A 22,373-nucleotide genomic window follows, 5' to 3' on the forward strand; every position below is an offset into this window, starting at 1 on the left:
ACCCTCCGTGTCATTCCGCCGGGTCCCCGCCGCTCGATAGACCCCCGGCCGGTCACGACCGCAGGGCCCGGGTCGGGCTCTCCTGCCCCTGCCAATATGGCCGCCGGAGCTGGCCGCGGCTGCGCAGTCCGCACTTGCCGCCAGTGCTGCGCAGCTCTAGGGCCAACCCCCCGATCCATGCTACACTTTTTTTTATAGTTTGGCCTTGTAAGTCCTTTAAATGCCGGGACAATGGCTCACATTTTCATATCTTTTATTCGATGATATCATAATAGGAACCAGAGTTATTTAAGTTCTCATTGACAGAGCTCACTAGACTGGTCAAGTGTGACGTCATCATAAACCGAAAAATTAGCCGATTATGAATCTGCTGTCATATTGGTAATAGTGTGTGAGACAGAGGAGAGATGGTCCTGATATATCAGAACTTTGTCATTTCCCTCCAAATGTGCGGGGTCTCCACTCCACACCACAGGGGCTAGGAACGCCTCTCCTGCTGGTTCCCCTCCCTTCTGAGCACAGATGTTGAACCAAAGCTGTGAGCACATGCTGGTCTTCCATACTCTACACGGGACATCTCTCGGAGTCCATAGGAAGAACATATTGCTAGAAGGACAGCTGGTCAAAGGGAGGAAAAGTCGTCTACTTTATATTGATGGAAGTTTTCCCTGGATGCAGATATGTGTTTTTTGAGAATAGAGCTCATTGAAGAAGTTTATTTACGGCTATGAAACTTACATTTATTAGATAAACAAGGTGAACTAAGGTGAAGTATAACCATGGTAGAAGTTATGATAATGTCATATGAGTCTAAGTTAGATTCCATGTTTGTTCGGGAGTTGAACAAAGGTTTTAGGCCATTTCTTGAGACAAGAGTAATGATACTGCATTTCCTGTTATAGGTTTTATCTCTAATGATGAAACTAAGGATGGAGATAACAGGCAGAGATGATGGAAGGATGGAGATAACTGACAGGGATGATGGAAGGATGGAGATAACAGGCAGGGATGATGGAAGGATGGAGATAACAGGCAGAGATGATGGAAGGATGGAGATAACAGGCAGAGATGATGGAAGGATAGAGATAACAGGCAGAGATGATGGAAGGATGGAGATAACAGGCAGGGATGATGGAAGGATGGAGATAACAGACAGAGATGATGGAAGGATGGAGATAACAGGCAGAGATGATGGAAGGATGGGGGTAACAGGCAGAGATGATGGAAGGATGGAGATAACAGGCAGGGATATTGGAAGGATGGAGATAACAGGCAGAGATGATGGAAGGATGGAGATAACAGACAGAGATGATGGAAGGATGGAGATAACAGGCAGAGATGATGAAAGGATGAAGATAACAGGCAGGGATGATGGAAGGATGGAGATAACAGGCAGGGATGATGGAAGGATGGAGATAACAGGCAGAGATGATGGAAGGATGGAGATAACAGGCAGAGATGATGGAAGGATGGAGATAACAGGCAGAGATGATGGAAGGATGGAGATAACAGGCAGGGATGATGGAAGGATGGAGATAACAGGCAGAGATGATGGAAGGATGGAGATAACAGGCAGGGGAGATAACAGGCAGGGATGATGGAAGGATGGAGATAACAGGCAGGGATGATGGAAGGATGGAGATAACAGGCAGAGATGATGGAAGGATGGGGGTGACAGGCAGAGATGATGGAAGGATGGAGATAACTGACAGGGATGATGGAAGGATGGAGATAACAGGCAGGGATGATGGAAGGATGGAGATAACAGGCAGAGATGATGGAAGGATGGAGATAACAGGCAGGGATGATGGAAGGATGGAGATAACAGGCAGAGATGATGGAAGGATGGGGGTGACAGGCAGAGATGATGGAAGGATGGAGATAACAGGCAGGGATGATGGAAGGATGGAGATAACAGACAGAGATGATGGAAGGATGGAGATAACAGGCAGAGATGATGAAAGGATGAAGATAACAGGCAGGGATGATGGAAGGATGGAGATAACAGGCAGGGATGATGGAAGGATGGAGATAACAGGCAGAGATGATGGAAGGATGGAGATAACAGGCAGAGATGATGGAAGGATGGAGATAACTGACAGGGATGATGGAAGGATGGAGATAACAGGCAGAGATGATGGAAGGATGGAGATAACAGGCAGAGATGATGGAAGGCTGGAGATAACAGGCAGGGATGATGGAAGGATGGAGATAACAGGCAGAGATGATGGAAGGATGGGGGTAACAGGCAGAGATGATGGAAGGATGGAGATAACAGGCAGTGATAATGGAAGGATGGGGATAACCGGCAGAGATGATGGAAGGATAGAGATAACAGGCAGAGATGATGGAAGGATGGGGATAACAGGCAGGAATGATGGAAGGATGGAGATAACCAGCAGGGATGATGGAAGGATGGAGATAACAGGCAGGGATGATGGAAGGATGGAGATAACCAGCAGGGATGATGGAAGGATGGGGATAACAGGCAGGGATGATGGAAGGCTGGAGATAACAGGCAGAGATGATGGAAGGATGGAGACAACAGGCAGAGATGATGGAAGGATGGAGATAACAGGCAGGGATGATGGAAGGATGGAGATAACAGACAGAGATGATGGAAGGATGGAGATAACAGGCAGAGATGATGGAAGGATGGGGATAACCGGCAGAGATGATGGAAGGATGGAGATAACCAGCAGGGATGATGGAAGGATGAAGATAACAGGCAGGGATGATGGAAGGATGGAGATAACAGGCAGAGATGATGGAAGGATGGAGATAACCAGCAGGGATGATGGAAGGATGGAGATAACAGGCAGGGATGATGGAAGGATGGGGGTAACAGGCAGGGATGATGGAAGGATGGAGATAACCATCATCCCTGCCTGTTACCCCCATCCTTCCATCATCCCTGCCTGTTATCTCCATCCTTCCATCATCCCTGCTGGTTATCTTCATCCTTCCATCATCCCTGCCTGTTGTCTCCATCCTTCCATCATCTCTGCCTGTTATCTCCAGCCTTCCATCTTCCCTGCCTGTTATCCCCATCCTTCCATCATCCCTGCTGGTTATCTCCATCCTTCCATCATCCCTGCCTGTTATCTCCATCCTTCCATCATCCCTGCTGGTTATCTCCATCCTTCCATCATTCCTGCCTGTTATCCCCATCCTTCCATCATCCCTGCTGGTTATCTCCATCCTTCCATCATCCCTGCCTGTTATCTCCATCCTTCCATCATCCCTGCTGGTTATCTCCATCCTTCCATCATCCCTGCCTGTTATCTCCATCCTTCCATCATCCCTGCTGGTTATCTCCATCCTTCCATCATCTCTGCCTGTTATCTCCATCCTTCCATCATCCCTGCCTGTTATCTCCATCCTTCCTTCATCTCTGCCTGTTATCTCCAGCCTTCCATCATCCCTGCCTGTTATCCCCATCCTTCCATCATCTCTGCCTGTTATCTCCATCCTTCCATCATCCCTGCCTGTTATCTTCATCCTTCCATCATCCCTGCCTGTTATCTCCATCCTTCCATCATCTCTGCCTGTTCTCTCCATCCTTCCATCATCCCTGCCTGTTATCTCCATCCTTCCATCATCCCTGCCTGTTATCTCCATCCTTCCATCATCCCTGCCTGTTATCTTCATCCTTCCATCATCCCTGCCTGTTATCTCCATCCTTCCATCATCTCTGCCTGTTCTCTCCAGCCTTCCTTCATCTCTGCCTGTCACCCCCATCCTTCCATCATCTCTGCCTGTTATCTCCATCCTTCCATCATCCCTGCCTGTTATCTCCATCCTTCCATCATCCCTGCCTGTTATCTCCATCCTTCCATCATCTCTGCCTGTTATCTCTATCCTTCCATCATCTCTGCCGGTTATCCCCATCCTTCCATCATCTCTGCCTGTTATCTCCATCCTTCCATCATCTCTGCCTGTTATCTCCATCCTTCCATCATCCCTGCCTGTTATCTCCATCCTTCCATCATCCCTGTCAGTTATCTCCATCCTTCCATCATCTCTGCCTGTTATCTCCATCCTTCCATCATCTCTGCCTGTTATCTCCATCCTTCCATCATCCCTGCCTGTTATCTCCATCCTTCCATCATCCCTGCCTGTTATCTCCATCCTTCCATCATCTCTGCCTGTCACCCCCATCCTTCCATCACATCCCTGGCTAGACCCTGTAGAGCACATCCTGCGGTACTACTTACAGGTCTGGAGAAGGGTGGACATGTGCAGCACACGACACAGGCTCCTCCTCCCCTTATATCAGGCCACGCCTCTCACATCCCTGGACAGACCCTGTAGAGCACATCCTGCGGTACTACTTACAGGTCTGGAGAAGGGTGGACATGTGCGGCACACGACACAGGCTCCTCCTCCCCTCATATCAGGCCACACCTCTCACATCCCTGGCTAGACCCTGTAGAGCACATCCTGCGGTACTACTTACAGGTCTGGAGAAGGGTGGACATGTGCAGCACACGACACAGGCTCCTCCTCCCCTCATATCAGGCCACGCCTCTCACATCCCTGGCTAGACCCTGTAGAGCACATCCTGCTGTACTACTTACAGGTCTGGAGAAGGGTGGACATGTGCAGCACATGACACAGGCTCCTCCTCCCCTCATATCAGGCCACACCTCTCACATCCCTGGACAGACCCTGTAGAGCACATCCTGCGGTACTACTTACAGGTCTGGAGACGGGTGGACATGTGCAGCACACGACACAGGCTCCTCCTCCCCTCATATCAGGCCACGCCTCTCACATCCCTGGACAGACCCTGTAGAGCACATCCTGCGAGACTACTTACAGGTCTGGAGAAGGGTGGACATGTGCAGCACACGACACAGACTCCTCCTCCCCTCATATCAGGCCACACCTCTCACAACCCTGGACAGACCCTGTAGAGCACATCCTGCGGTACTACTTACAGGTCTGGAGAAGGGTGGACATGTGCGGCACACGACACAGGCTCCTCCTCCCCTTATATCAGGCCACACCTCTCACATCCCTGGCTAGACCCTGTAGAGCACATCCTGCGGTACTACTTACAGGTCTGGAGAAGGGTGGACATGTGCAGCACACGACGCAGGCTCCTCCTACCCTCATATCAGGCCACACCTCTCACATCCCTGGCTAGACCCTGTAGAGCACATCCTGCGGTACTACTTACAGGTCTGGAGAAGGGTGGACATGTGCAGCACACGACACAGGCTCCTCCTCCCCTCATATCAGGCCACACCTCTCACATCCCTGGACAGACCCTGTAGAGCACATCCTGCGGTACTACTTACAGGTCTGGAGAAGGGTGGACATGTGCAGCACACGACACAGGCTCCTCCTCCCCTCATATCAGGCCACGCCTCTCACATCCCTGGTCAGACCCTGTAGAGCACATCCTGCTGTACTACTACAGGTCTGGAGAAGGGTGGACATGTGCTGCACACGACACAGGCTCCTCCTCCCCTCATATCAGGCCACACCTCTCACATCCCTGGACAGACCCTGTAGAGCACATCCTGCGGTACTACTTACAGGTCTGGAGAAGGGTGGACATGTGCGGCACACGACACAGGCTCCTCCTCCCCTCATATCAGGCCACACCTCTCACAACCCTGGATAGACCCTGTAGAGCACATCCTGCGGTACTACTTACAGGTCTGGAGAAGGGTGGACATGTGCAGCACACGACACAGGCTCCTCCTCCCCACATATCAGGCCACGCCTCTCACATCCCTGGACAGACCCTGTAGAGCACATCCTGCGGTACTACTTACAGGTCTGGAGAAGGGTGGACATGTGGAGCACACGACACAGGCTCCTCCTCCCCTCATATCAGGCCACGCCTCTCACATCCCTGGACAGATCCTGTAGAGCACATCCTGCGGTACTACTTACAGGTCTGGAGAAGGGAGGACATGTGCAGCACACGACACAGGCTCCTCCTCCCCTCATATCAGGCCACACCTCTCACATCCCTGGACAGCCCCTGTAGAGCACATCCTGCGGTACTACTTACAGGTCTGGAGAAGGGTGGACATGTGCAGCACACGACACAGGCTACTCCTCCCCTCATATCAGGCCACGCCTCTCACATCCCTGGATAGACCCTGTAGAGCACATCCTGCGGTACTACTTACAGGTCTGGAGAAGGGTGGACATGTGGAGCACACGACACAGGCTCCTCCTCCCCTCATATCAGGCCACACCTCTCACATCCCTGGATAGACCCTGTAGAGCACATCCTGCTGTACTACTTACAGGTCTGGAGAAGGGTGGACATGTGCAGCACACGACACAGGCTCCTCCCCTCATATCAGGCCACACCTCTCACAACCCTGGACAGACCCTGTAGAGCACATCCTGCGGTACTACTTACAGGTCTGGAGAAGGGTGGACATGTGCAGCACATGACACAGGCTCCTCCTCCCCTCATATCAGGCCACACCTCTCACATCCCTGGCTAGACCCTGTAGAGCACATCCTGCGGTACTACTTACAGGTCTGGAGAAGGGTGGACATGTGCAGCACACGACACAGGCTCCTCCTCCCCTCATATCAGGCCACACCTCTCACATCCCTGGATAGACCCTGTAGAGCACATCCTGCGGTACTACTTACAGGTCTGGAGAAGGGTGGACATGTGCAGCACACGACACAGGCTCCTCCTCCCCTCATATCAGGCCACACCTCTCACATCCCTGGATAGACCCTGTAGAGCACATCCTGCGGTACTACTTACAGGTCTGGAGAAGGGTGGACATGTGCAGCACATGACACAGGCTCCTCCTCCCCTCATATCAGGCCACGCCTCTCACATCCCTGGACAGATCCTGTAGAGCACATCCTGCGGTACTACTTACAGGTCTGGAGAAGGGAGGACATGTGCAGCACACGACACAGGCTCCTCCTCCCCTCATATCAGGCCACTCCTCTCACATCCCTGGACAGACCCTGTAGAGCACATCCTGCGGTACTACTTACAGGTCTGGAGAAGGGTGGACATGTGCAGCACACGACACAGGCTACTCCTCCCCTCATATCAGGCCACGCCTCTCACATCCCTGGATAGACCCTGTAGAGCACATCCTGCGGTACTACTTACAGGTCTGGAGAAGGGTGGACATGTGGAGCACACGACACAGGCTCCTCCTCCCCTCATATCAGGCCACACCTCTCACATCCCTGGATAGACCCTGTAGAGCACATCCTGCTGTACTACTTACAGGTCTGGAGAAGGGTGGACATGTGCAGCACACGACACAGGCTCCTCCCCTCATATCAGGCCACACCTCTCACAACCCTGGACAGACCCTGTAGAGCACATCCTGCGGTACTACTTACAGGTCTGGAGAAGGGTGGACATGTGCAGCACATGACACAGGCTCCTCCTCCCCTCATATCAGGCCACACCTCTCACATCCCTGGATAGACCCTGTAGAGCACATCCAGCGGTACTACTTACAGGTCTGGAGAAGGGTGGACATGTGCAGCACACGTCACAGGCTCCTCCTCCCCTCATATCAGGCCACACCTCTCACAACCCTGGCTAGACCCTGTAGAGCACATCCTGCGGTACTACTTACAGGTCTGGAGAAGGGTGGACATGTGCAGCACACGACACAGGCTCCTCCTCCCCTCATATCAGGCCACGCCTCTCACATCCCTGGACAGATCCTGTAGAGCACATCCTGCGGTACTACTTACAGGTCTGGAGAAAGGAGGACATGTGCAGCACACGACACAGGCTCCTCCTCCCCTCATATCAGGCCACACCTCTCACATCCCTGGATAGCCCCTGTAGAGCACATCCTGCGGTACTACTTACAGGTCTGGAGAAGGGTGGACATGTGCAGCACACGACACAGGCTACTCCTCCCCTCATATCAGGCCACGCCTCTCACATCCCTGGATAGACCCTGTAGAGCACATCCTGCGGTACTACTTACAGGTCTGGAGAAGGGTGGACATGTGGAGCACACGACACAGGCTCCTCCTCCCCTCATATCAGGCCACACCTCTCACATCCCTGGATAGACCCTGTAGAGCACATCCTGCTGTACTACTTACAGGTCTGGAGAAGGGTGGACATGTGCAGCACACGACACAGGCTCCTCCCCTCATATCAGGCCACACCTCTCACAACCCTGGACAGACCCTGTAGAGCACATCCTGCGGTACTACTTACAGGTCTGGAGAAGGGTGGACATGTGCAGCACATGACACAGGCTCCTCCTCCCCTCATATCAGGCCACACCTCTCACATCCCTGGCTAGACCCTGTAGAGCACATCCAGCGGTACTACTTACAGGTCTGGAGAAGGGTGGACATGTGCAGCACACGACACAGGCTCCTCCTCCCCTCATATCAGGCCACACCTCTCACATCCCTGGCTAGACCCTGTAGAGCACATCCTGCGGTACTACTTACAGGTCTGGAGAAGGGTGGACATGTGCAGCACACGACACAGGCTCCTCCTCCCCTCATATCAGGCCACACCTCTCACATCCCTGGATAGACCCTGTAGAGCACATCCTGCGGTACTACTTACAGGTCTGGAGAAGGGTGGACATGTGGAGCACACAACACAGGCTCCTCCTCCCCTCATATCAGGCCACACCTCTCACATCCCTGGATAGACCCTGTAGAGCACATCCTGCTGTACTACTTACAGGTCTGGAGAAGGGTGGACATGTGCAGCACACGACACAGGCTCCTCCCCTCATATCAGGCCACACCTCTCACAACCCTGGACAGACCCTGTAGAGCACATCCTGCGGTACTACTTACAGGTCTGGAGAAGGGTGGACATGTGCAGCACATGACACAGGCTCCTCCTCCCCTCATATCAGGCCACACCTCTCACATCCCTGGCTAGACCCTGTAGAGCACATCCAACGGTACTACTTACAGGTCTGGAGAAGGGTGGACATGTGCAGCACACGTCACAGGCTCCTCCTCCCCTCATATCAGGCCACACCTCTCACAACCCTGGCTAGACCCTGTAGAGCACATCCTGCAGTACTACTTACAGGTCTGGAGAAGGGTGGACATGTGCAGCACACGACACAGGCTCCTCCTCCCCTCATATCAGGCCACACCTCTCACATCCCTGGCTAGACCCTGTAGAGCACATCCTGCGGTACTACTTACAGGTCTGGAGAAGGGTGGACATGTGCAGCACACGACACAGGCTCCTCCTCCCCTCATATCAGGCCACACCTCTCACAACCCTGGATAGACCCTGTAGAGAACATCCTGCGGTACTACTTACAGGTCTGGAGAAGGGTGGACATGTGCAGCACACGACACAGGCTCCTCCTCCCCTCATATCAGGCCACGCCTCTCACATCCCTGGCTAGACCCTGTAGAGCACATCCTGCTGTACTACTTACAGGTCTGAAGAAGGGTGGACATGTGCAGCACATGACACAGGCTCCTCCTCCCCTCATATCAGGCCACACCTCTCACATCCCTGGACAGCCCCTGTAGAGCACATCCTGCGGTACTACTTACAGGTCTGGAGAAGGGTGGACATGTGCAGCACACGACACAGGCTCCTCCTTCCCATATCAGGCCACGCCTCTCACATCCCTGGACAGCCCCTGTAGAGCACATCCTGCGGTACTACTTACAGGTCTGGAGAAGGGTGGACATGTGCAGCACACGACACAGACTCCTCCTCCCCTCATATCAGGCCACACCTCTCACAACCCTGGCTAGACCCTGTAGAGCACATCCTGCGGTACTACTTACAGGTCTGGAGAAGGGTGGACATGTGCAGCACACGACACAGGCTCCTCCTCCCCTTATATCAGGCCACACCTCTCACATCCCTGGACAGATCCTGTAGAGCACATCCTGCGGTACTACTTACAGGTCTGGAGAAGGGTGGACATGTGCAGCACACGACACAGGCTCCTCCTCCCCTCATATCAGGCCACGCCTCTCACATCCCTGGACAGACCCTGTAGAGCACATCCTGCGAGACTACTTACAGGTCTGGAGAAGGGTGGACATGTGCAGCACACGACACAGGCTCCTCCTCCCCTCATATCAGGCCATGCCTCTCACATCCCTGGACAGACCCTGTAGAGCACATCCTGCGAGACTACTTACAGGTCTGGAGAAGGGTGGACATGAGCAGCACACGACACAGGCTCCTCCTCCCCTCATATCAGGCCACACCTCTCACATCCCTGGACAGACCCTGTAGAGCACATCCTGCTGTACTACTTACAGGTCTGGAGAAGGGTGGACATGTGCAGCACACGACACAGGCTCCTCCTCCCCATATCAGGCCACACCTCTCACATCCCTGGCTAGACCCTGTAGAGCACATCCTGCGGTACTACTTACAGGTCTGGAGAAGGGTGGACATGTGCAGCACACGACACAGGCTCCTCCTCCCCTCATATCAGGCCACACCTCTCACATCCCTGGACAGCCCCTGTAGAGCACATCCTGCGGTACTACTTACAGGTCTGGAGAAGGGTGGACATGTGCAGCACACAACACAGGCTACTCCTCCCCTCATATCAGGCCACGCCTCTCACATCCCTGGATAGACCCTGTAGAGCACATCCTGCGGTACTACTTACAGGTCTGGAGAAGGGTGGACATGTGGAGCACATGACACAGGCTCCTCCTCCCCTCATATCAGGCCACACCTCTCACATCCCTGGATAGACCCTGTAGAGCACATCCTGCTGTACTACTTACAGGTCTGGAGAAGGGTGGACATGTGCAGCACACGACACAGGCTCCTCCTCCCCTCATATCAGGCCACACCTCTCACATCCCTGGCTAGACCCTGTAGAGCACATCCTGCGGTACTACTTACAGGTCTGGAGAAGGGTGGACATGTGCAGCACACGACACAGGCTCCTCCTTCCCATATCAGGCCACGCCTCTCACATCCCTGGCTAGGTCCTGTAGAGCACATCCTGCGGTACTACTTACAGGTCTGGAGAAGGGTGGACATGTGCAGCACACGACACAGGCTCCTCCTTCCCATATCAGGCCACGCCTCTCACATTCCTGGCTAGACCCTGTAGAGCACATCCTGCGGTACTACTTACAGGTCTGGAGAAGGGTGGACATGTGCAGCACACGACACAGGCTCCTCCTCCCCTCATATCAGGCCACACCTCTCACAACCCTGGACAGACCCTGTAGAGCACATCCTGCGGTACTACTTACAGGTCTGGAGAAGGGTGGATATGTGCAGCACACGACACAGACTCCTCCTCCCCTCATATCAGGCCACACCTCTCACATCCCTGGCTAGACCCTGTAGAGCACATCCTGCGGTACTACTTACAGGTCTGGAGAAGGGTGGACATGTGCAGCACACGACACAGACTGCTCCTCCCCTCATATCAGGCCACGCCTCTCACATCCCTGGCTAGACCCTTTAGAGCACATCCTCCTGTACTACTTACAGGTCTGGAGAAGGGTGGACATGTGCAGCACACGACACAGGCTCCTCCTCCCCTCATATCAGGCCACGCCTCTCACATCCCTGGACAGACCCTGTAGAGCACATCCTGCGAGACTCCTTACAGGTCTGGAGAAGGGTGGACATGTGCAGCACACGACACAGGCTCCTCCTCCCCTCATATCAGGCCACGCCTCTCACATCCCTGGACAGACCCTGTAGAGCACATCCTGCGAGACTACTTACAGGTCTGGAGAAGGGTGGACATGAGCAGCACACGACACAGGCTCCTCCTCCCCTCATATCAGGCCACACCTCTCACATCCCTGGACAGACCCTGTAGAGCACATCCTGCTGTACTACTTACAGGTCTGGAGAAGGGTGGACATGTGCAGCACACGACACAGGCTCCTCCTCCCCATATCAGGCCACACCTCTCACATCCCTGGCTAGACCCTGTAGAGCACATCCTGCGGTACTACTTACAGGTCTGGAGAAGGGTGGACATGTGCAGCACACGACACAGGCTCCTCCTCCCCTCATATCAGGCCACACCTCTCACATCCCTGGACAGCCCCTGTAGAGCACATCCTGCGGTACTACTTACAGGTCTGGAGAAGGGTGGACATGTGCAGCACACGACACAGGCTACTCCTCCCCTCATATCAGGCCACGCCTCTCACATCCCTGGATAGACCCTGTAGAGCACATCCTGCGGTACTACTTACAGGTCTGGAGAAGGGTGGACATGTGGAGCACACGACACAGGCTCCTCCTCCCCTCATATCAGGCCACACCTCTCACATCCCTGGATAGACCCTGTACAGCACATCCTGCTGTACTACTTACAGGTCTGGAGAAGGGTGGACATGTGCAGCACACGACACAGGCTCCTCCTCCCCTCATATCAGGCCACACCTCTCACATCCCTGGCTAGACCCTGTAGAGCACATCCTGCGGTACTACTTACAGGTCTGGAGAAGGGTGGACATGTGCAGCACACGACACAGGCTCCTCCTTCCCATATCAGGCCACGCCTCTCACATCCCTGGCTAGGTCCTGTAGAGCACATCCTGCGGTACTACTTACAGGTCTGGAGAAGGGTGGACATGTGCAGCACACGACACAGGCTCCTCCTTCCCATATCAGGCCACGCCTCTCACATTCCTGGCTAGACCCTGTAGAGCACATCCTGCGGTACTACTTACAGGTCTGGAGAAGGGTGGACATGTGCAGCACACGACACAGGCTCCTCCTCCCCTCATATCAGGCCACACCTCTCACAACCCTGGACAGACCCTGTAGAGCACATCCTGCGGTACTACTTACAGGTCTGGAGAAGGGTGGATATGTGCAGCACACGACACAGACTCCTCCTCCCCTCATATCAGGCCACACCTCTCACATCCCTGGCTAGACCCTGTAGAGCACATCCTGCGGTACTACTTACAGGTCTGGAGAAGGGTGGACATGTGCAGCACACGACACAGACTGCTCCTCCCCTCATATCAGGCCACGCCTCTCACATCCCTGGCTAGACCCTTTAGAGCACATCCTGCTGTACTACTTACAGGTCTGGAGAAGGGTGGACATGTGCAGCACACGACACAGGCTCCTCCTCCCCTCATATCAGGCCACGCCTCTCACATCCCTGGACAGACCCTGTAGAGCACATCCTGCGAGACTACTTACAGGTCTGGAGAAGGGTGGACATGTGCAGCACACGACACAGGCTCCTCCTCCCCTCATATCAGGCCACACCTCTCACATCCCTGGATAGACCCTGTAGAGCACATCCTGCTGTACTACTTACAGGTCTGGAGAAGGGTGGACATGTGCAGCACACGACACAGGCTCCTCCTCCCCTCATATCAGGCCACGCCTCTCACATCCCTGGACAGACCCTGTAGAGCACATCCTGCGGTACTACTTACAGGTCTGGAGAAGGGTGGACATGTGCGGCACATGACACAGGCTCCTCCTCCCCTCATATCAGGCCACGCCTCTCACATCCCTGGACAGACCCTGTAGAGCACATCCTGCGAGACTACTTACAGGTCTGGAGAAGGGTGGACATGTGCAGCACACGACACAGGCTCCTCCTCCCCTCATATCAGGCCACGCCTCTCACATCCCTGGACAGACCCTGTAGAGCACATCCTGCGGTACTACTTACAGGTCTGGAGAAGGGTGGACATGTGCAGCACACGACACAGGCTCCTCCTCCGCTCATATCAGGCCACGCCTCTCACATCCCTGGCTAGACCCTGTAGAGCACATCCTGCTGTACTACTTACAGGTCTGAAGAAGGGTGGACATGTGCAGCACATGACACAGGCTCCTCCTCCCCTCATATCAGGCCACACCTCTCACATCCCTGGACAGCCCCTGTAGAGCACATCCTGCGGTACTACTTACAGGTCTGGAGAAGGGTGGACATGTGCAGCACACGACACAGGCTCCTCCTTCCCATATCAGGCCACGCCTCTCACATCCCTGGACAGACCCTGTAGAGCACATCCTGCGGTACTACTTACAGGTCTGGAGAAGGTGGACATGTGCAGCACACGACACAGGCTCCTCCTCCCCTCATATCAGGCCACGCCTCTCACATCCCTGGATAGACCCTGTAGAGCACATCCTGCGGTATTACTTACAGGTCTGGAGAAGGGTGGACATGTGCAGCACATGACACAGGCTCCTCCTCCCCATATCAGGCCACACCTCTCACATCCCTGGACAGACCCTGTAGAGCACATCCTGCGGTACTACTTACAGGTCTGGAGAAGGGTGGACATGTGCAGCACACAACACAGGCTCCTCCTCCCCTCATATCAGGCCACGCCTCTCACATCCCTGGACAGACCCTGTAGAGCACATCCTGCGAGACTACTTACAGGTCTGGAGAAGGGTGGACATGTGCAGCACACGACACAGGCTCCTCCTCCCCTCATATCAGGCCACACCTCTCACATCCCTGGACAGATCCTGTAGAGCACATCCTGCGGTACTACTTACAGGTCTGGAGAAGGGTGGACATGTGCAGCACACGACACAGGCTCCTCCCCTCATATCAGGCCACGCCTCTCACATCCCTGGCTAGACACTGGAGAGCACATCCTGCGGTACTACTTACAGGTCTGGAGAAGGGTGGACATGTGCAGCACACGACACAAACTCCTCCTCCCCTCATATCAGGCCACACCTCTCACAACCCTGGCTAGACCCTGTAGAGCACATCCTGCGGTACTACTTACAGGTCTGGAGAAGGGTGGACATGTGCAGCACACGACACAGGCTCCTCCTCCCCTCATATCAGGCCACGCCTCTCACATCCCTGGATAGACCCTGTAGAGCACATCCTGCGGTACTACTTACAGGTCTGGAGAAGGGTGGACATGTGCGGCACACGACACAGGCTCCTCCTCCCCTCATATCAGGCCACACCTCTCACTACCCTGGCTAGACCCTGTAGAGCACATCCTGCGGTACTACTTACAGGTCTGGAGAAGGGTGGACATGTGCAGCACACGACACAGGCTCCTCCTCCCCTTATATCAGGCCACACCTCTCACATCCCTGGACAGATCCTGTAGAGCACATCCTGCGGTACTACTTACAGGTCTGGAGAAGGGTGGACATGTGCAGCACACGACACAGGCTCCTCCTCCCCTCATATCAGGCCACGCCTCTCACATCCCTGGACAGACCCTGTAGAGCACATCCTGCGAGACTACTTACAGGTCTGGAGAAGGGTGGACATGTGCAGCACACGACACAGGCTCCTCCTCCCCTCATATCAGGCCACGCCTCTCACATCCCTGGACAGACCCTGTAGAGCACATCCTGCGAGACTACTTACAGGTCTGGAGAAGGGTGGACATGAGCAGCACACGACACAGGCTCCTCCTCCCCTCATATCAGGCCACACCTCTCACATCCCTGGACAGACCCTGTAGAGCACATCCTGCTGTACTACTTACAGGTCTGGAGAAGGGTGGACATGTGCAGCACACGACACAGGCTCCTCCTCCCCATATCAGGCCACACCTCTCACATCCCTGGCTAGACCCTGTAGAGCACATCCTGCGGTACTACTTACAGGTCTGGAGAAGGGTGGACATGTGCAGCACACGACACAGGCTCCTCCTCCCCTCATATCAGGCCACACCTCTCACATCCCTGGACAGCCCCTGTAGAGCACATCCTGCGGTACTACTTACAGGTCTGGAGAAGGGTGGACATGTGCAGCACACGACACAGGCTACTCCTCCCCTCATATCAGGCCACGCCTCTCACATCCCTGGATAGACCCTGTAGAGCACATCCTGCGGTACTACTTACAGGTCTGGAGAAGGGTAGACATGTGGAGCACACGACACAGGCTCCTCCTCCCCTCATATCAGGCCACACCTCTCACATCCCTGGATAGACCCTGTAGAGCACATCCTGCTGTACTACTTACAGGTCTGGAGAAGGGTGGACATGTGCAGCACACGACACAGGCTCCTCCTCCCCTCATATCAGGCCACGCCTCTCACTTCCCTGGATAGACCCTGTAGAGCACATCCTGCGGTATTACTTACAGGTCTGGAGAAGGGTGGACATGTGCAGCACATGACACAGGCTCCTCCTCCCCATATCAGGCCACACCTCTCACATCCCTGGACAGACCCTGTAGAGCACATCCTGCGGTACTACTTACAGGTCTGGAGAAGGGTGGACATGTGCAGCACATGACACAGGCTCCTCCTCCCCTCATATCAGGCCACACCTCTCACATCCCTGGCTAGACCCTGTAGAGCACATCCTGCTGTACTACTTACAGGTCTGGAGAAGGGTGGACATGTGCAGCACACGACACAGGCTCCTCCTCCCCTCATATCAGGCCACACCTCTCACATCCCTGGCTAGACCCTGTAGAGCACATCCTGCGGTACTACTTACAGGTCTGGAGCAGGGTGGAAATGTGCAGCACACGACACAGGCTCCTCCTCCCCTTATATCAGGCCACGCCTCTCACATCCCTGGACAGACCCTGTAGAGCACATCCTGCGGTACTACTTACAGGTCTGGAGAAGGGTGGACATGTGCAGCACACAACACAGGCTCCTCCTCCCCTCATATCAGGCCACGCCTCTCACATCCCTGGACAGACCCTGTAGAGCACATCCTGCGAGACTACTTACAGGTCTGGAGAAGGGTGGACATGTGCAGCACACGACACAGGCTCCTCCTCCCCTCATATCAGGCCACACCTCTCACATCCCTGGACAGATCCTGTAGAGCACATCCTGCGGTACTACTTACAGGTCTGGAGAAGGGTGGACATGTGCAGCACACGACACAGGCTCCTCCCCTCATATCAGGCCACGCCTCTCACATCCCTGGCTAGACACTGGAGAGCACATCCTGCGGTACTACTTACAGGTCTGGAGAAGGGTGGACATGTGCAGCACACGACACAAACTCCTCCTCCCCTCATATCAGGCCACACCTCTCACAACCCTGGCTAGACCCTGTAGAGCACATCCTGCGGTACTACTTACAGGTCTGGAGAAGGGTGGACATGTGCAGCACACGACACAGGCTCCTCCTCCCCTCATATCAGGCCACGCCTCTCACATCCCTGGATAGACCCTGTAGAGCACATCCTGCGGTAATACTTACAGGTCTGGAGAAGGGTGGACATGTGCGGCACACGACACAGGCTCCTCCTCCCCTCATATCAGGCCACACCTCTTACTACCCTGGACAGACCCTGTAGAGCACATCCTGCGGTACTACTTACAGGTCTGGAGAAGGGTGGACATGTGCAGCACACGACACAGGCTCCTCCTCCCCTTATATCAGGCCACACCTCTCACATCCCTGGACAGATCCTGTAGAGCACATCCTGCGGTACTACTTACAGGTCTGGAGAAGGGTGGACATGTGCAGCACACGACACAGGCTCCTCCTCCCCTCATATCAGGCCACGCCTCTCACATCCCTGGACAGACCCTGTAGAGCACATCCTGCTGTACTACTTACAGGTCTGGAGAAGGGTGGACATGTGCAGCACACGACACAGGCTCCTCCTCCCCATATCACGCCACACCTCTCACATCCCTGGCTAGACCCTGTAGAGCACATCCTGCGGTACTACTTACAGGTCTGGAGAAGGGTGGACATGTGCAGCACACGACACAGGCTCCTCCTCCCCTCATATCAGGCCACACCTCTCACATCCCTGGACAGCCCCTGTAGAGCACATCCTGCGGTACTACTTACAGGTCTGGAGAAGGGTGGACATGTGCAGCACACGACACAGGCTACTCCTCCCCTCATATCAGGCCACGCCTCTCACATCCCTGGATAGACCCTGTAGAGCACATCCTGCGGTACTACTTACAGGTCTGGAGAAGGGTGGACATGTGGAGCACACGACACAGGCTCCTCCTCCCCTCATATCAGGTCACACCTCTCACATCCCTGGATAGACCCTGTAGAGCACATCCTGCTGTACTACTTACAGGTCTGGAGAAGGGTGGACATGTGCAGCACACGACACAGGCTCCTCCTCCCCTCATATCAGGCCACGCCTCTCACATCCCTGGATAGACCCTGTAGAGCACATCCTGCGGTATTACTTACAGGTCTGGAGAAGGGTGGACATGTGCAGCACATGACACAGGCTCCTCCTCCCCATATCAGGCCACACCTCTCACATCCCTGGACAGACCCTGTAGAGCACATCCTGCGGTACTACTTACAGGTCTGGAGAAGGGTGGACATGTGCAGCACACGACACAGGCTCCTCCTCCCCTCATATCAGGCCACACCTCTCACATCCCTGGCTAGACCCTGTAGAGCACATCCTGCGGTACTACTTACAGGTCTGGAGCAGGGTGGACATGTGCAGCACACGACACAGGCTCCTCCTCCCCTTATATCAGGCCACGCCTCTCACATCCCTGGACAGACCCTGTAGAGCACATCCTGCGGTACTACTTACAGGTCTGGAGAAGCGTGGACATGTGCAGCACACAACACAGGCTCCTCCTCCCCTCATATCAGGCCACGCCTCTCACATCCCTGGACAGACCCTGTAGAGCACATCCTGCGAGACTACTTACAGGTCTGGAGAAGGGTGGACATGTGCAGCACACGACACAGGCTCCTCCTCCCCTCATATCAGGCCACACCTCTCACATCCCTGGACAGATCCTGTAGAGCACATCCTGCGGTACTACTTACAGGTCTGGAGAAGGGTGGACATGTGCAGCACACGACACAGGCTCCTCCCCTCATATCAGGCCACGCCTCTCACATCCCTGGCTAGACACTGGAGAGCACATCCTGCGGTACTACTTACAGGTCTGGAGAAGGGTGGACATGTGCAGCACACGACACAAACTCCTCCTCCCCTCATATCAGGCCACACCTCTCACAACCCTGGCTAGACCCTGTAGAGCACATCCTGCGGTACTACTTACAGGTCTGGAGAAGGGTGGACATGTGCAGCACACGACACAGGCTCCTCCTCCCCTCATATCAGGCCACGCCTCTCACATCCCTGGATAGACCCTGTAGAGCACATCCTGCGGTACTACTTACAGGTCTGGAGAAGGGTGGACATGTGCGGCACACAACACAGGCTCCTCCTCCCCTCATATCAGGCCACACCTCTTACTACCCTGGACAGACCCTGTAGAGCACATCCTGCGGTACTACTTACAGGTCTGGAGAAGGGTGGACATGTGCAGCACACGACACAGGCTCCTCCTCCCCTTATATCAGGCCACACCTCTCACATCCCTGGACAGATCCTGTAGAGCACATCCTGCGGTACTACTTACAGGTCTGGAGAAGGGTGGACATGTGCAGCACACGACACAGGCTCCTCCTCCCCTCATATCAGGCCACGCCTCTCACATCCCTGGACAGACCCTGTAGAGCACATCCTGCGAGACTACTTACAGGTCTGGAGAAGGGTGGACATGTGCAGCACACGACACAGGCTCCTCCTCCCCTCATATCAGGCCACGCCTCTCACATCCCTGGACAGACCCTGTAGAGCACATCCTGCGAGACTACTTACAGGTCTGGAGAAGGGTGGACATGAGCAGCACACGACACAGGCTCCTCCTCCCCTCATATCAGGCCACACCTCTCACATCCCTGGACAGACCCTGTAGAGCACATCCTGCTGTACTACTTACAGGTCTGGAGAAGGGTGGACATGTGCAGCACACGACACAGGCTCCTCCTCCCCATATCAGGCCACACCTCTCACATCCCTGGCTAGACCCTGTAGAGCACATCCTGCGGTACTACTTACAGGTCTGGAGAAGGGTGGACATGTGCGGCACACGACACAGGCTCCTCCTTCCCATATCAGGCCACGCCTCTCACATTCCTGGCTAGACCCTGTAGAGCACATCCTGCGGTACTACTTACAGGTCTGGAGAAGGGTGGACATGTGCAGCACACGACACAGGCTCCTCCTCCCCTCATATCAGGCCACACCTCTCACAACCCTGGACAGACCCTGTAGAGCACATCCTGCGGTACTACTTACAGGTCTGGAGAAGGGTGGATATGTGCAGCACTCGACACAGACTCCTCCTCCCCTCATATCAGGCCACACCTCTCACATCCCTGGCTAGACCCTGTAGAGCACATCCTGCGGTACTACTTACAGGTCTGGAGAAGGGTGGACATGTGCAGCACACGACACAGACTGCTCCTCCCCTCATATCAGGCCACGCCTCTCACATCCCTGGCTAGACCCTGTAGAGCACATCCTGCTGTACTACTTACAGGTCTGGAGAAGGGTGGACATGTGCAGCACACGACACAGGCTCCTCCTCCCCTCATATCAGGCCACGCCTCTCACATCCCTGGACAGACCCTGTAGAGCACATCCTGCGAGACTACTTACAGGTCTGGAGAAGGGTGGACATGTGCAGCACACGACACAGGCTCCTTCTCCCCTCATATCAGGCCACACCTCTCACATCCCTGGACAGATCCTGTAGAGCACATCCTGCGGTACTACTTACAGGTCTGGAGAAGGGTGGACATGTGCAGCACACGACACAGGCTCCTCCCCTCATATCAGGCCACGCCTCTCACATCCCTGGCTAGACACTGGAGAGCACATCCTGCGGTACTACTTACAGGTCTGGAGAAGGGTGGACATGTGCAGCACACGACACAAACTCCTCCTCCCCTCATATCAGGCCACACCTCTCACAACCCTGGCTAGACCCTGTAGAGCACATCCTGCGGTACTACTTACAGGTCTGGAGAAGGGTGGACATGTGCAGCACACGACACAGGCTCCTCCTCCCCTCATATCAGGCCACGCCTCTCACATCCCTGGATAGACCCTGTAGAGCACATCCTGCGGTACTACTTACAGGTCTGGAGAAGGGTGGACATGTGCGGCACACAACACAGGCTCCTCCTCCCCTCATATCAGGCCACACCTCTTACTACCCTGGACAGACCCTGTAGAGCACATCCTGCGGTACTACTTACAGGTCTGGAGAAGGGTGGACATGTGCAGCACACGACACAGGCTCCTCCTCCCCTTATATCAGGCCACACCTCTCACATCCCTGGACAGATCCTGTAGAGCACATCCTGCGGTACTACTTACAGGTCTGGAGAAGGGTGGACATGTGCAGCACACGACACAGGCTCCTCCTCCCCTCATATCAGGCCACGCCTCTCACATCCCTGGACAGACCCTGTAGAGCACATCCTGCGAGACTACTTACAGGTCTGGAGAAGGGTGGACATGTGCAGCACACGACACAGGCTCCTCCTCCCCTCATATCAGGCCACGCCTCTCACATCCCTGGACAGACCCTGTAGAGCACATCCTGCGAGACTACTTACAGGTCTGGAGAAGGGTGGACATGAGCAGCACACGACACAGGCTCCTCCTCCCCTCATATCAGGCCACACCTCTCACATCCCTGGACAGACCCTGTAGAGCACATCCTGCTGTACTACTTACAGGTCTGGAGAAGGGTGGACATGTGCAGCACACGACACAGGCTCCTCCTCCCCATATCAGGCCACACCTCTCACATCCCTGGCTAGACCCTGTAGAGCACATCCTGCGGTACTACTTACAGGTCTGGAGAAGGGTGGACATGTGCAGCACACGACACAGGCTCCTCCTCCCCTCATATCAGGCCACGCCTCTCACATCCCTGGCTAGACCCTGAAGAGCACATCCTGCGTTACTACTTACAGGTCTGGAGAAGGGTGGACATGTGCAGCACACGACACAGGCTCCTCCTCCCCTCATATCAGGCCACACCTCTCACATCCCTGGACAGACCCTGTAGAGCACATCCTGCTGTACTAATTACAGGTCTGGAGAAGGGTGGACATGTGCAGCACACGACACAGGCTCCTCCTCCCCTCATATCAGGCCACACCTCTCACATCCCTGGACAGACCCTGTAGAGCACATCCTGCGGTACTACTTACAGGTCTGGAGAAGGGAGGACATGTGCAGCACACGACACAGGCTCCTCCTCCCCTCATATCAGGCCACACCTCTCACATCCCTGGACAGACCCTGTAGACAGAGCACATCCTGCGGTACTACTTACAGGTCTGGAGAAGGGAGGACATGTGCAGCACACGACACAGGCTCCTCCTCCCCTCATATCAGGCCACGCCTCTCACATCCCTGGCTAGACCCTGTAGAGCACATCCTGCGGTACTACTTACAGGTCTGGAGAAGGGTGGACATGTGCAGCACACGACACAGGCTCCTCCTCCCCATATCAGGCCACACCTCTCACTACCCTGGCTAGACCCTGTAGAGCACATCCTGCGGTACTACTTACAGGTCTGGAGAAGGGAGGACATGTGCAGCACACGACACAGGCTCCTCCTCCCCTCATATCAG

At 55.1% G+C, this 22,373-nt stretch overlaps 1 protein-coding gene across 1 annotated transcript in view; it reads right to left on the reverse strand.

Annotated features, from left to right (window-relative positions):
- The window catches only part of LOC137544753 (myosin-IIIb-like), a 418,671-nt gene that overhangs the window by 40,243 nt on the left and 356,055 nt on the right, over nucleotides 1–22,373 (reverse strand). The window lies entirely within an intron of this gene.

This window comes from Hyperolius riggenbachi, chromosome 1 (genome assembly GCF_040937935.1).
Source record: "Hyperolius riggenbachi isolate aHypRig1 chromosome 1, aHypRig1.pri, whole genome shotgun sequence".
NCBI classification, from domain to species: domain Eukaryota; kingdom Metazoa; phylum Chordata; class Amphibia; order Anura; family Hyperoliidae; genus Hyperolius; species Hyperolius riggenbachi.